The sequence below is a fragment of the Oryzias latipes genome, chromosome 7 (genome assembly GCF_002234675.1).
Source record: "Oryzias latipes chromosome 7, ASM223467v1".
Classification (NCBI taxonomy): Eukaryota; Metazoa; Chordata; class Actinopteri; order Beloniformes; family Adrianichthyidae; genus Oryzias; species Oryzias latipes.
In genome coordinates, this window is record NC_019865.2 from 2,430,477 (window position 1) to 2,445,936 (window position 15,460).

Genomic DNA, 15,460 nt, shown 5'->3' on the forward strand with positions numbered 1-15,460 from the left:
GGACATGTGCTAGTAAACAGTGAAAAAAGAAAATGCAAACTGCTTGTACAGTAGTAACACCATGGGCTAAACACGGTTTTAATATGCGTCAAATATGCGTCAAAAGCCCAATGTCGAAGTAGAATTATATTTTTGGAGCTGTTTTCATAGATCTTCAATTTGGAATTAAATCAATAAATGAATAGAAAACTTTTGCAAACATTTTACATTTAAACGAAATGTTTGGATCTAGGACATAAACAGATTAAAATGTCCTTTTTAATCAATGAAATCACGTCACACATTGACAAAGCGAATGATTTAGATTAGAGATATTTTTGGATTCATTGTGAAGTTTGTCCTGACTTTGTTTATGAGATAACTTGAATTTGAGCTTTAGAAAAATATCAGTGATTTGAACAGATCAGACATGGATGTGACGACACACAGTGTGGTTTGAATCTCATCTGAGCTGCTTTTTTTCTTTGACGTTCCAAAGTAATTATTCACACGGCCACAAGGGGTCCCCGTCAGATTGATGCACCTGTAAATTGTTGTTGGCATTTGAACAAACAGTGGTGCTTCATGTGTTTTTTACCCCTATTTCCTCTCTTCAGTACATTTTTTCCTCATCTTTCCTCCTTCTTTTTCATTTTTTTCCTCATTTCTGTCCTCACACCTATTTCTTACACTTGTTTTCTGTTATTCTTTTTCCTTCATCTCACATTCTCCTGAGAGCCTCCCACTTTACTCTTTTCCTTTTTTCCCCACATAATTCCTTTTTCGATTTTGCCATCTCTGCTGTCCCCCCCCCTTACATTATTTTCTCTTCATCTTTTCATAGAACCTTCTCATCTTCCTCCCCTGTCTGCCCTCTCTCTTTTTTTTCCTCCATCCCCCCATCCCTCTATCTGTTCGAGTCTCACAAGCCGTTTATGCCTCCTCGCTGGTTGCTATTACAGCATCACTTTGCATTTAGATAACCATCACCCCACCACCCTAAAGTGGTCCCGGGCAGGAGGAGGGGATAAAGAGAGGGGAAATCAACAAAAAGGAGGAGGAGGAGCATTATGACATGAGGAGAATGGGGGTGAGGTGATATTGAACTTTTCAGGAGGAATAATTGCACATGTGGAAGCCCTGTGGAGACTGCCACATGGGGAAATTTTAGCTGAAATGCAGACAAACAATTTCTATACCAGCAATTACCATCAAAAACATTTTTCCATTTCTTTTTGAAGAATCCATCACAATCGTTCCTTCTCTGTCCATACTGGCAGAGTTGTATCATTATTTTGTGGGTCTTGAAAACAAACACCTTTTAGACCACATGGAAAGTTATAGATTTATTGCAGTTAGAGTTAAGAATGAAAGCATTTAAGGTTGTACATCTTTTACATTGAGACAGATGTTGTTCTTTAGGTTTTGTGTTCAAAGGTTTGCTCTGCAGTCATGGGAGTAACAACGAAAGGCGAATTTTTTATCTAAATGCATCTCTCCAGCTGATAATTTACAAACAATAAAATTTGGAGGAGACAAATTTGACATGATGAGAATTTAGAATTTACTTTTGACAACAAAAAGAAATCCTGCATGCCTGCCATCAGACCCACCAGTTCCCATCTGGTGAGACTTTGTGGGATCAGGACAATCCTTGTCTTCAGAAGATTAGGTTTCTGTCCAGCGTGCAGAATCTGTCCAACTCACCACCTGGAGGTCAAATGTTAGATTGCACACTTACGAAGTTGATCATCTTACTTCTGCTTTAGGGCGTCCATCCTACCCACTGACTGTATATGAGAGCCGGACTGAGTGGCCCGCCCCCCTGGCTTTCGAAACAGGAAGTGCCCACTGGTCCCAAGAAGCCAAAATGCCATAGACATCTATAGAGAAAAACAGTCATTCTTTTGGTCAGAATCACCATTTTTGTTTTTTTGATCATGTTCTTGATAATAGTCATTTTTCTTCCTAATATTATTTCTGAGGTGCAAGTTACCCAGTTGGCCAATCAGATGCCACAATAAAAGTAGGTGGTGCCTGCTGCCTCTATCAATGGCTCCCTTTTATAATGGATACGCTCATAGTACCAGACTGGACTATACTGCTCAGTGGAAATGAGGTTCAAGAGACCTGTCCCCAACTTGGAGATCCAGAGTCTCCCCCCTCTTATTCTAATGAGCTGGGGGGCTTTGAGCAAACCCACAACACAGCCTCTCAGCATGGCCCCCCCCCCCTAGAGTGAATGACTGTCCAGTCCATCTTGAGAAGTCAAATTTCAGAGGCCAGCTCAACTATCTCCAGCTGGTACCTCTTTTTCCCACTCGGGTGAGGTTCCGTGTCCCGGATGGAGTTCATTGTTTTGGATTGGGTGGTTTTGAAAGCTTCCCTTGCCCGCCACTCTTAGTGCATGGTACTCATCCCTTGTAGTGCTTCCAGGAGTTGGTGGGCTTACAGATAGGTGATCCTAAAAGTCTTTTTTAGACTTAGGCCAACAGTCGCTCCTGTGCAAGTCCCAACCCAACCAGAGGAGCCCCATATGGAAATAAATGACACAAATTCCAGCAGGCTAGCCAGACTGGCCTCATTTTGGAAGCACTCTTGGTTTGGCTCATCACCTGAGACCAGGTGATGTGTTATCCAGGTGTTTTGAAAGTTTAAATGTGACCAAGCATCCTTACACAGAGAGCGTACCACCTTAGAATTACCTGATCTTAGAAGAAGAACAGTAACACCTAATAATTTATTCACACTCTCCCTGAAAGTACTATTTGTAAGGACCGTGTCATTTTATCCAGCGTTTGATCATGCTGTTCTCTGCATAACAAAAAGGACGAATTTCAAACCATTTAAGGTGGTATACATTTTTTGCCACTGTCCCACTAAAATGACTCGCTAACAAATCCTCTCACATGACCCTAATGAGCTACATTTTTAAAGGCTTATAGGTTTTTAGTGTGAACCATAAACCAAAGAACAACTGTCAGAAGCCTCATCAATATCACTTTAGATTCTTTTCCATAAAAATCTAGAATGATGGTTATCTTCAATATCTATTGCATTTCGGTGTTTGATCATAATATTATAAAAAAAAAAACATTCTTGAATACACTTTAAAGGAGCTCGTTGTAGAAAAGAAAAATGGAAAATCATAGAAGTTTGGCACAAAGAACCCTTAGAAGAGCGTTTGATTCTTTTTTTAGTACGACACACTTTAATGGGCTTTGAAATGTTTATAACAGCAGTAGCTCACTTGTAAAAAGAATCATCGCGAGCATCTTTAATGTGAAATTGCTGATTTCTGTGAGCTTTTCAAGAAAGGTTATTAAGATATGTCATTACTCTTTCAGTGTTAGGGTCGAAACTCACAGGTGAGAATCTTTGAAAGATTGAGGAAATTTGCCCAGAAGATGAATATGGATAAGAAATGTCATTTAAACGAAAGTCCATTCAACGACTGGGACTGTTGTCATGCATCCCATCACGGTATTTCCCCATTTGACCACTGCTTTGTGCTCCACCATGATCATCTGGGTTCAAATGAAATCCAAATGAGAAAAGTCCAAGACAAATAATAAAGGTCAGCTGTAAAATCAGCTGATTAAAACAACAATGTTTAATTAAAGATGGGAGTGGCGTCTATGGCCCGCCGGCGCTGCCCACCACCACCCACGCCTCCCCTCTTTGACCCGCCCTCACTGACTGGGTGGTGGCCACACCCCCTCTCTCTCCCCCTCTGCTTCTGTCCCCCTTGTCAGAGCTTCAGATAACAATTCATTAAAAAAAAAAAAAACTTTTTCAATATGGGGGCTTTTCAGTTGGTTTTATCTCCATAGAAACCATTTTATTTCTCGCCTGTGGGTGACGAACACGTCTAGGTCGTTTTTAGAAAACTCTGCAAAAGTACATTTTTGGGTTTTATTGGCAACAGAGTTTTTTTTATTTTTTATTTATTTAAAACGTCCACATTCCTAATACGGTTGAATCATATGTCACATCTTTTTGTTCAGCTTAGGCCAAGGATTCCTGTATTCAGTTTTCCCAATTTTTTTCCCAAATGGCTCCTCAAAGATTCCCGAGGCGTTAGGAGGCGATAGATTGAAATCCCTCTTCCCGAGGTCAAAGGTCAACAAGACATTGGTTGTGTTTGTACTCTCAGTCATGTGGCGTGTGTGTGAAATAGTCGCTGAAACAACAGTTTTCTTCTGTTGTTTTGCTGTGCAAAAATGAGAAAATCGCCAAACTTCAAACTTTGCAGCCAAGCTGTGGTCCCTGTGGCCATCCTATATGGTCATTTCAAAACTCCCTCTGGATATCACGACACGTGTGTCTTGGTTTCTTTGGTGGACTTTGAAATATTTTTTGAGGCCCACAAGAGATTTTGGACCAATTCTTATTTTCTTTTTCTTTTTCTACCGCTGTGATGTCATCATTTTTTGGGGGGAGGTCGTTCACCATGCCCAAGGTTAATTTTCACCGGGTTTTTGAGTATATTGCGGGTTTTGCTCAAACGCTCAGTAAGAACTGTGAAAATGATCAAATGATCTGGCAGTGCAGCAGCTTCTCTCACCCACCACTTCTCTATTAGGAAACATCAGAATGAGATGCTTCCAACACTTAAGACTACATACTTCCAAAAAACAGGCTCCTTGATTACCGTAGTTTGTCTGCTTCTGTAATTCATCAGTCAGGTGCTTGAACAGTTTTCCCTTCGAGTCAAAGGGGACACGAAACACAGACAGGTGTGCGTGGTCAGAGACAGGTGTGCCTAAGCCTCTAAAGGAAACGTTTAATCTCATTTAAATCTATTTGCCAGCCAATACAATTGTGGGCGTTGCCACCATAAATGTCCGACAGCAACGTCTCCAAGCATCACCAGTGCACTTCAGGGTTTAACAGGGACACAAGAAAGAGTAAACATCATAAAGGAAAATCCATAACTGAAGATGTAAACAACATCACAACAAGCAAAAAAAAAAAACTAGAAAACATTGCAAACATGAGACAACATTTCTCCTTTTCTTTGAAAACCTTTATAAAAGCTTTGCAATATTTATGATAGTGTTCCTATGTTCTATGTTGTCACTCTTTGTACCTTTGGGTTTGTGGGGAGTGTTGCAGGTGATATCTTCTGAACAAAGGCCAATTAGCTAAAGACCCCCCCCCCCCCTTCTTTTGGGTGTTTTTAACAGGTTCTCTTGGCATTTTTTTGATGATGGAAGAGACATAAATAAAGAAGAATCCGCTCAAAACTGCATTTCTGACTGTATATTGTTGTAAATCAGGAGCAAATGAAAAAAATGCAGCTTTGAAAAAGATCATGTGGTGTAGAATCTTTGCTGGGGAGACCACAAGCTCTCTGCTCTGCTCCATTCTGATGCGTCTACCTGCAGACAAATGGATCCATGTGCGTCTTTGTTTCTCTCGTCTGAGCTGGAGTCTGGGGGGGGGGATGCTAGTGGGAGAGAGTGTAAACAGAGAGCTCTCAGTGTCTGGGAGGGAAAGGTGGGATTGTTCTGTACCAACGGTCCTGCCCACAGCTCAGAGGTGAATTTCTAATGACGTCCTGCAGAAACTATGACAACAATCTTTTTGATTTTGGCCAAAAACATCATAATTTGTTGAATGCCATAAAGATGAATATCTGCTATATTGCTCATTGTTTTCCTGTTTCCGGTCTTTATTCTAGTATCTTCTGTCGTTTTTTGCCGCTTAACTCCTTCCACAATTTTTAACTATTTCAACCATTCAACTGTAAAAATGTTCAGTTCTTTCAGCTTTTTCCAGCTGTGACTTTTGCTCCTTCAAATCCTTGAACTTTTCAAGATATTCCAGGATTTCCAGAATTTTTGCCTCAATTGAAACACATGGGGAATCCTTGAAAAAAAGTGAATAGCGGCCAATAAAAGGAGCAAAAAAAAGCAGCAGCAGTGTTGCAGATCATCTGCACCAACAGGTCCCCTTTTTTGTGTTATCATTTGCAACAATGCAAACAAAAGACTGTCTCTTTGCTTTTTTATTTATCACTGAGCCCTGAAATCTCCAGATTGGTCGAAACATCAGCCGCCGCTCCTGCCGCTCATCACTGGCCTGGCTGTAATTACAGACGCCGTCTGAAAAGACAAAAAGCAAGATGCGTGGCCTTTCAGCCTGCGTGTGTGCGTGTGTGTGGATACACCTATTTGCGTGGGTGTGCACCGTTTGCAAGATAGAGATCAAGCGAAGACACAACAAGAGCAAAGTCGCTCGGCCATCCTTTGAGCCTCCGCTCTGAAACCACCCACTTTCTTTTTTTTCTCTTTCCTTCTGTCTAATGGCCTCTGTCCTCGCTTTTCTCTTTCAATCTTTCTTTCCAGTTTTTGACTTGCACCCCTTCCTCCATCTAGTCCTTTATGATATTTCTGCGTTATTGCTGCTACCTTTAGCTTCTAGAGTCAAATTTAGTCACAAGAATCTGGGATTTTTGTCACTGATTAAACGCAAAACAGAGATTCGTGAGGCAACACAAACCACAAAAGGAAAGGAAAAGAAGATCTCAACGTGCACAGACCTTGACTCTCGAGCATTCGAGCTAAAGAAGTCAATGTTTTGTGTCTCTAAATGCCCCCCCCCTTCTAAAAAGGAAGGAAAAAAGGAGAAAACAGGGTTTTATTTTAATGGCTAATTAGCTTCTTTCTCAGGCAGCTCTCTGTGGAGATTTTAATTATGATTTGGCATCAGGCGGCGTTTGTGGAATGAAATGGGCATTGATGATCAAGGCTCTGTTGGAAGGTGGCAGAGATGGAGGAAGATAGAAGCCAGCCACAAAATGAAGGAGGGAGATTTTGGAGCCGGTGGAACATGTTTTCCTTCTCGCCGAGCTCTGCTGCTGGCTGTCAAGCCTCGCACACTTAGAGCCACATTAGAGGCAAGGCCGGCACGCTTTTTTCTGCGTTTTCACTTAAAATGTCAGCAGCCAAAATATTTCTGCGCGCTCTCCTCTTTCGCATTGTAAGTTGGTGGAAGAATTCAGCTGCTGGCAGGGGATAAAAGCTTTTTCCATTTGTTGTTTGAAGTCCTGAATGTCAATTTTGCCGGAAATGAATGTGAAATGAAAGTGTGACGGGATCAGCCAGAGACGTGAATGAAAGCTCTGAAATATAGTCTTTTATGTCGGCATAAATATAAGTGTGATGGTGGGTCAGAGAAACCGAAACACACACCTCCATCTAGATGGTAATGCTCCTTACATTTTTGGTTTGTTTGTTTCTGGAATTTTGGAGGGAAAAAGAGAAGAAAGGTAAATTAATTAATGGCTCTGTGGCGATGCGTGTATTTTTTTATTAAAAAATACCTGCATGTTCCTCATTAAACAGCCCATCGTTTGATAGAAACTGCAGGTTTATTTTTTTAAAATATTACTTCAAAAAACAAGTCCTGGCGTTAAAATGTTTAAATATCTTTACTGCGCAGTGCCCCCCCCCCACCCCGATGATGTGTTAACCAATTGTAGATTATTACATGTTTAGCCAATGCATTTAGGTGTAGAGGTGTTTAAACTAAAATGTTTGACATTTTTGATAAACCGCACAGCAAAAACGGAATCTTAAGAAATTAAAAATACCTTTTTCTTGAAAAAAAAATGTTTTATTTTCTGACTTGCGAGAAAAAGAATCTGATCAAGAAATATTTTCAACACGACACAAACTCAGTTTGAGGAAAACACGTCTTATTGATTAGAAATTTGTTCTCGAAATAAAAGTTTTTTGTTGAACCGTGGACATTTTTTTGGGCCTATTTAAAGACAACGCAGTGCAAAAGGGAAAGATTTTGTTTGTTATATGGAAAATATGATGGGACTATCTGGGGACAGCCACAAGCTTATGAAAGTAAAAAAGGCAGAGATTTGTTCAGTTAACGTCGAAAAGCAATGTAGTAATTTTACATTTTGGTTTTCTATTTGGTTTTATTTATTATTAATACAGTACATCCATGATAAGAATTTGTTTATTATTTATTTATCATTTTCAAATGCACCAGAAAAGGACAGCACTGCACTGTAAGCGTTCCTAGTGGTCTTTTAACCATGATTATGACACAGATTTTAGGCGCAGTTTAAAAAAATCTGTGTCATTTGGAGGACATCGTTTTTGCAGTTTAGCAGGAATTGTGGGTAAAATTATTGGTGTGAAGGAAGGCCGCCCCTATTTCCCATCATCCATAATATAAGAAAACTAAACTGAGTAACCCCGCCCCTCTGGCGTTCCACATAGGAAGTACCCATAGACTTCTGTAGAGAAATAAACAGCCATTACTCAGTCATTCTATTGGTCAGAAGAACCATTCTTGCTCTGATACCTTTTTTAATAACATGTTCTTGATAATTCTCATTTTTCTTCATAATACTTTTTTCTATAATTCAAGTTTTACAGGTAGTAAACTGACCAATTAGATGCCTCCATGAAAATTTGATGCCTCCTTTCAGTGGAAGGGGTGTGGACTTACAACAAGCTCACACCTGATTGGCGGCAGTAATTGCCAAAATAAACTTTGATTCAGGGCAACTCGGACCAATACAGCCCCTCACGAGCCCAACCAAGCATTAGCGGTGCAACAAAAATGGCAGCAACATCAGAGCTCTCCAGCCGTCCAGTTCTGATCCAGATTCCAGCTCAGACGAGGAAATCAAAGACTTTCGTGGATCTGTTAGTCTGACAGTGGATGCATCAGAATGGAGCAGAGCAGGCAGCTTGTTTTCCTGTCCTTTAAAGCTTCTACGTCACAAATACAGTTCTTTTTTTTAAAACAGCATTTTGTCGTCTGCTTCAAGGTCACAACGATGTGAATAAAGAAAAGTAAATTCAAACTTTACTTTCTTTATATGTGTTCTCCATTATGAGAAAACTCTATAAGAACATGTTAAAACACCAAAAAGACAACTTTCATTGGAGTTGGTCTTTGAATCTGCAGCGATCGTGCGTCTGTGAGAATTTGGCTGCTCCCATGATTAACGTGTCTGTCTGTGAAAAGAAGAAAAATACTCATCATTCTCTGGACTGAAGCTTTACCGGTGTGATTATTTTTCATCAAAACAATTTTAAAGATGGAATTTGGTTTGTTGCAATTTCTTTTAAATAATAAAACAGAGTCAACGCATGTGCAGCTCCTTGGGATGTAAAGGAATCTGTTTTAAAACATTTAATTAGTTGAATGTTTACCAGGAAAAGCTGCCCTTGATGGTTTGTAGTTGGACTTTAATCCACAGTTTAATGAGAATTTTTTCTTTTTTGTTCTTTATCCTTCCAATTAGGAAAACTAGAGACCAAAATATTTATGTTTACTTATTTTAGAAGGTGGAGTTACATGACCAGAACATGAAGCTTTGAGTCCTAGAGCTTCTATCTGAGCCTCTCATCCACTTATCCGTAAAAGACTTCATAAGGAACAAATGAAGCAGAGACTGGCACACATCATGTGACCTCATCATACATGCTCAGATTTCTGCATGTGTCACCCATGCAGTAATGTGAGCAGCAGACTCTCATCTGAACAACCACATCCTTTTCTTTGGTGCGGGGGGGGTGGAAACCTGACACGTTGATGTTCTGCATGAAAATTCCCCAGTCATCACTGATATGGGCAGGAATATCAGCATTTAATATTCACGGGGGAACTGCAAAGGTCACGCCCCGGGCTGAGGATGAAGAAATGCTGCAGCGATGCTTGCAGATGAATTGAAGTGATGGAGTAGAGCTGATCAGTCAAGCGAGCACACATCTTACTGGATTCTCCTTTTGTGGTTTGGGTTCACCTTCCTCGGCCGCCATCTCGTCTCATTGTTCAGTCTCACTCAAAGCTGCTGACGCTAAAATTAAAAAAAACAAAAAAAACAAAAAAAACTTCTGTTTTAGCCAAACATTTTCCTAAAAGTAACTCAGTATCCAAATCCTATTGGCTCAAAGATTTAGAAAACAATTCTGTACATTCAAACACCAGACACATGTTCTCTAAATGTGGATGTGCTGCAGACATGGGAGAAAAAGAGACTGAATGATGGAATAAACATAGAATGCAGTGTAACCCTTGTTCTATCCTTGGCACTTTAACATTGGGAGTGGGGTCATCTAGACCCACTACAGTGCTCTGAACCTTTTTTCTTCAATGATTTGTGATCTTCACTGGTGTCCATGGATTACATGAAATCTTTCCACCTTTATCCACCTTTGTCATGGTAGGGAGAACACGTCAATGGAAGGGGGGGGTCATCTAAGATAGCACAAGGGTTAAAACCGTTTTCGCTTTTTCCGAGAAGTTTCCATTATTGTTATGACTCCACTGCATGTAATGATACTGGTTCCTCCAATGAGAAGCTTTCTCTGCCATGAAACGACACAAAAAAAAATTTCTTTCCAACTGATGTCTATTTGATTGACTTGTTTTAGCGTTTGGTGAAAAAAACAGTAATTCTTTTTTGCTATATTTTATGATTTTAAGTTTTATTTTCCTACTGGATTTTTGATGTTTGAAACGTTTTACTGAGAAACATTTGTAAAAAACGTTTAATTTCTCTGGTAAGGCCTTTCTTGGAACTACTGATGTCGTGATTTTTGCAAAAACCTTTTTTGTTGTTTGAATTGAACATGTAGAAGTCAGGATATTGTGTGTACAGTCTTGGTGGTGGTTGTTTATGGTGAGGGTTTCATCTTGTCAAACTGGTTCAGGTCTCCAAGCGTTCAGCTTTTGCCTACTCTACTCCCCTTTAAGACCGTGTCACACTGACGCTACGCACAATCTGCACATCGCCCACGGATGACATTTCCGTCTTTCGTGATACATGCGTGATATACGTAATCCATAAGTGTTTCTTGTGTTCGTCATTCGTCAACGTGCGCAGATGTCCCTCGTGGGTCGTCACCTCACTGTGAAAAGGTTGTAGTTCAAATCCCACCTGGAAACGTTCTGTTTCCACGTTCTTCCTGTGCGTCCCAAGGTTTTTTCTCCAAAAACTTCAGCTTCCTGCCATCTGGACGGATTGCCAATCCCTCCAGGGTGTACCCCACCTTCACCCAACAGAGGTTGGGATAGGCTCCAGTAGGCCTGGACAATATATCGCAAATTTATTGTTATCGCAATATCAAGCTGTGCAATATGCATATCGCAAAAGAGGGCAAAAATTGCAATAAATGGTTACTTTAAAAGTGCTAAAACAATCTTATGGCAGCTTGAAGTATTTGGCGAATAAAACAAATCCATTTATGCATTTGACCAATTGGACAGAGCCCTTTTTTTATGTTAGATGCTCCCCTCCCATGTAGAATAGTTTCATTTGGAGTATAATTAAAGGTATGCTGACTCTTATTTAAATTAAACTGTTGCAGTTGAAATGGAAATTATTTTTTTGGTTGTTTTGCTATTTGTTCATATATCGCAAGTAATATTGTCATCGCAATATTGATCACTAATATCGCATATCGCGCATTTTCTTCATATCGTGCAGCCCTAGGCTCCAGTAACCCCATAACTACACAAGGAATGACGTGTGTTTGGGGATGGATGGATGGATGGACGGACATCTGCAGCAAAACATATCATCTACATCTTCCCCCCTCAGCTGTTATTTGAGAGTTGTGTGACTTCAGCACAAAGTTCAAACCAAGGTCCACATTCGTCCATTTCAGTTGTGGTAGAACCCTCCCACTTCATGATGATATTAAACCTTTATGAACTGCAGAAAACTTTGGATTGTACCACACTAGCAGAAAAAGGGGGAGTGTGCATTTCTAGAATCACATTTAAAAACATAAAAAAAATTTGTTATTCTTCTTCTTTGTTAAGCTTCTGTGTGGGGAACATTTGGCCAGCCATGGTCCTGATGAAGAAATCCATTTCTTGTCTGGATAGAGGTGTTTCACAGCGTTAGTTCAAGGTTGGAATGTTTCCGTGTGGAGTTTGCACGTTCTCCCCGTGCTTGCATGGGTTTTCTCTGGACACCCCAGTTTGCTCCTGAAGTCCAAAAAGCAGCTTCATGGGTTAACTGATGATTCTAAATTGCCCAGAAGGAGGGAATGTGTGCATATGTGTGTGATTGTGGTCTGGCGACCTGTCCAGGGTGTCTCCCACCTTCATCTAACAGTAGCTGGGATAGACGGAGAGATTTAGAAGATGGATGGATTTGCATCCATCCAGTGAGTGTTTTTGCATTATAGCTGTTGTTTCTCCCAAGAAAGTCAATATTTGTGACATTCCTCAAAGTCTAATAAACTTCCATTATCCCTTGTGCTATCCAATGGGGTCCAGATGACCCCACCCTTACTTTGACGTGTTCTCCCTACCATGACAAACGTGGATAAAGGTGGAAAGATTTCCTGTAATCCATGGACACCAGTGAAGATCACAAATCATTGAAGAAAAAAGGTTCAGAGCACTGTCTAGTGGGTCTAGATGACCCAACTCCCAATGTTAAAGTGTCTAGGATAGCACAAGGGTTACACAAATGTTTTTATGAAGATGTGACTGGAGAATGTAGAAATGAATCTTTATGTCAAATGTATTTATTGGTTCCAACATGGACATAAACTTTATAATCTATTCTTGCACTACAAATCTGAAATGAAGTCTTTCTGCAGAGCAGAAATGCATGACGCTCCCCCTTAAACATTATTGAGGTAAGGCAGCCTTTTATTGACACTGCTACTGCTCATGTTGACCTTATTTCTAACAATAAAACTCTTGGGTTGCTCCAAAGAAAATCAATTGCATGTGTTTTGGAGATCCACTTCCTGAACAAAAGCAGAGTCTTTAATGAGACTTCTGTGGCTATGTTTACTGTTTGAGTCAATCTGAAACATTGAAAAACGCTATTGAGTAACTTTTCATTTTCCCTCCCCCACACAAACACACTGCAGTTTGGGCTGAAACTTTGGAAAACTGATGATATTTCATAATCAGCCAGAACTTACCTAGAGGGGGAACATCTGCAGGCTAAAAACACTTGGGAGAAACCCATTTCTTCATGTGGGTGTGCTCTGAAGCACAGAAGTTTCCATGTAAACGTAACTACTGACCTTTTGTTTTTGGCGTGACTTTTAAAATCATAAAACTGAAGTTGGTATACATTTTCCGATCGCTGGCAGCTACACACTAATGCGAATGACTCGCGACTAATGATGACGTCAACAGTCGAATTAAAACTATGTAACTCTCTCTCTGGAGGGCTAAATGTAGGGGAAGGGGAAAGATTTGGATTCGGCCTTGGTGTCTTCTTTAGTTGTGGCTGAGAAACCCGTAGAGTATGGAAGCGTTTCTGTAGCATGATTAAAAATAAAAGTCAATACCAGAAATGATTTTTGCTTTTCAAAAGGAAGCTGCTTTTGTTGACTCAAAATTAAAAAGAAAAATTAATCCGCCAAACCGCTTTTTCTTTTTCAACAAAGATTCATTGAATTTTGCTGCACATTTACAAGAGAACTTTTTGAAAATGAAATATCAAATGAGCGGTGTTGAAGAAGAAAGAGAAAGCAGTTTGGCAGATTGTTTTTTCATTTTAATTTTAAGTCAATAAATGCAGGTTCCTTTCTAGAATGAAAAAAAGCATTTCTGGTGTTGACTTTTATTTTTAGTTGTGCCACGGAAACGCTTCCATAGTGGAGCGTTCTGTGACCAGAGAGTTCGTACTGTCAGAGTGGCCCACTGTTTCTGGATGGGTTATTTACTGATTGCAAATTTCCCTTTAAAGAAAAAAAAAAAAAAAAAAAAAAAAAAAATCAGTAAATATGAAGAGACAATGCCGAACTTTTCTCCTCTCCTTAGTTCCCACTCATCAATGAGATGCCAAGGAGGTAGACGAGCGCTCTTGACAGGGAGCAGTTGGGCTCCTGGCTGGGTTTGAACTGCACACACCGGTGCCTCTGGTTCTCCGGACTGCAGCAGAGGAAGCACATGGAGGAACAGCCCGGTCCAGCTCATGGTAAGAACTCCACTTTGATTTATTCTCCTAACCTGTGATGAAACCAACAGAACTGGTTAGTTGAAATGAATCTTCATGGTTCAAAGAGTTTGATCATTTTTAGAGTGTAAAATCATAAAAGGCGTGTGTCAGATAGAATTGTGAAAGCATCGTTTTAGCCTCTAAATGTGAGCAGTGCCTCCTTCGGAAAAGATTCCTTTTGGTCACCATGTGACCCTTTGTGTTTCAACTCTGATTTAGTTTAGCCCAAACTGGTGCAATGCTAGGACAGAGACAGAAGAACAAGGTGGCTATGGTACCTAATGATTGTCTTAACCCTTCTGCTATCCTATGACCCCACCCTTACGTTGACGTGTTCTCCCTACCATGACAAAAGGTGGATAAAGGTGGAAAGATTTCATGTAATCCATGGACACCAGTGAAGACCACAAATCATTGAAGAAAAAAGGTTCAGAGCATTGTCTAGTGGGTCTAGATGACCCAACTCCCAATGTTAACGTGCCTAAGACAGCACAAAGGTTAAAGTGGCTTCATCAGTCACTTGGAAGTCACCTGGATATACGAGAACCTTCACCGACAAACAAAACAACCTTTGAACTGTGAGGGTCTCTGTGCACTTGCAAGTGAATTCTGGTGCAGTGTGGGAGCAGGTAAACCTTCCAGCAGACCACCGGAAGGAAACCAAAGAAGGTTATTGAAGAGCCATTCAACAAGATGGGATAAAAAGTACACAGCAGAAATCCAATGAAGCAGAATTCAGGCATAATTTGTCTTAAAGTGAATAGCTGAAGGCGTTTTTTGATTGTCGGAGGACGAGCAGGTCTAGTCATTCATGCCGTTTCTTCCTGGTATGTGCTCATACTTTAGTGTGGTGAACACACTCTACAGATCAGCTCCACCAAACTGCTTGTTCTTCGTCTTCTGGCTGCTCCCTTTAGGTGTCTCCAGAGCGAACCATCCTCATGATTGTCATCTTTGATTTGGGTTAGCTTTACCTTGAAAGATTTTCCTGACACAAAATCCTCTGCATCCCCGTCCTCGTGGTCCACCACCATGCCTGCTTTCCAGCTCACTGGGCTTCTTGCTGCTGATTACCTGGATCAGGTGTTCAGTCAATCAGAATGAGGAAGACACCTGAGTCAGCTAATTAGCAGCAAGAACTATACTGTGGCTGTGTCTGAATTCACGGCCTAACCCCTGACTACTAAAAAACTATATAGTGCTCTGAAATTTAAAAGCATTTCAGACAACACGCTCAATACTTTTTCCTTTTTTTTTAAAAAAACGGCTGATATGACGTCATCGATTTCACTAAGTTAAAATCTAATTGATATGAGCGTTTTACAACAATTATGTATGAGTCCACTGTCTTCTGGAGATAAAAATGTTGATGGTTTAATGAAAGAAAATAAACATTTAAATACATTTCTTGGCAAAATCTGTTATGACGCAATGCATTATGGTCTATATTCGCTGATCTAGTGAGGATCGATGCACACTGGTTTTTCACAGAGACTTCTGGGTAATTTATCTGCCATT

General features: G+C 40.3%; 1 long non-coding RNA gene across 1 annotated transcript; it reads right to left on the reverse strand.

Moving 5' to 3' along the window:
• Window positions 1–8,689: 8,689 nt before the first annotated feature.
• Window positions 8,690–15,029, reverse strand: LOC111947640. Its single transcript, XR_002873502.1, has 4 exons — window positions 14,917–15,029; window positions 13,855–13,953; window positions 9,738–9,820; window positions 8,690–8,975 (listed from the first exon to the last, which is right to left on the reverse strand). It is a non-coding gene; the product is annotated as an uncharacterized LOC111947640 (long non-coding RNA).
• Window positions 15,030–15,460: the final 431 nt, after the last annotated feature.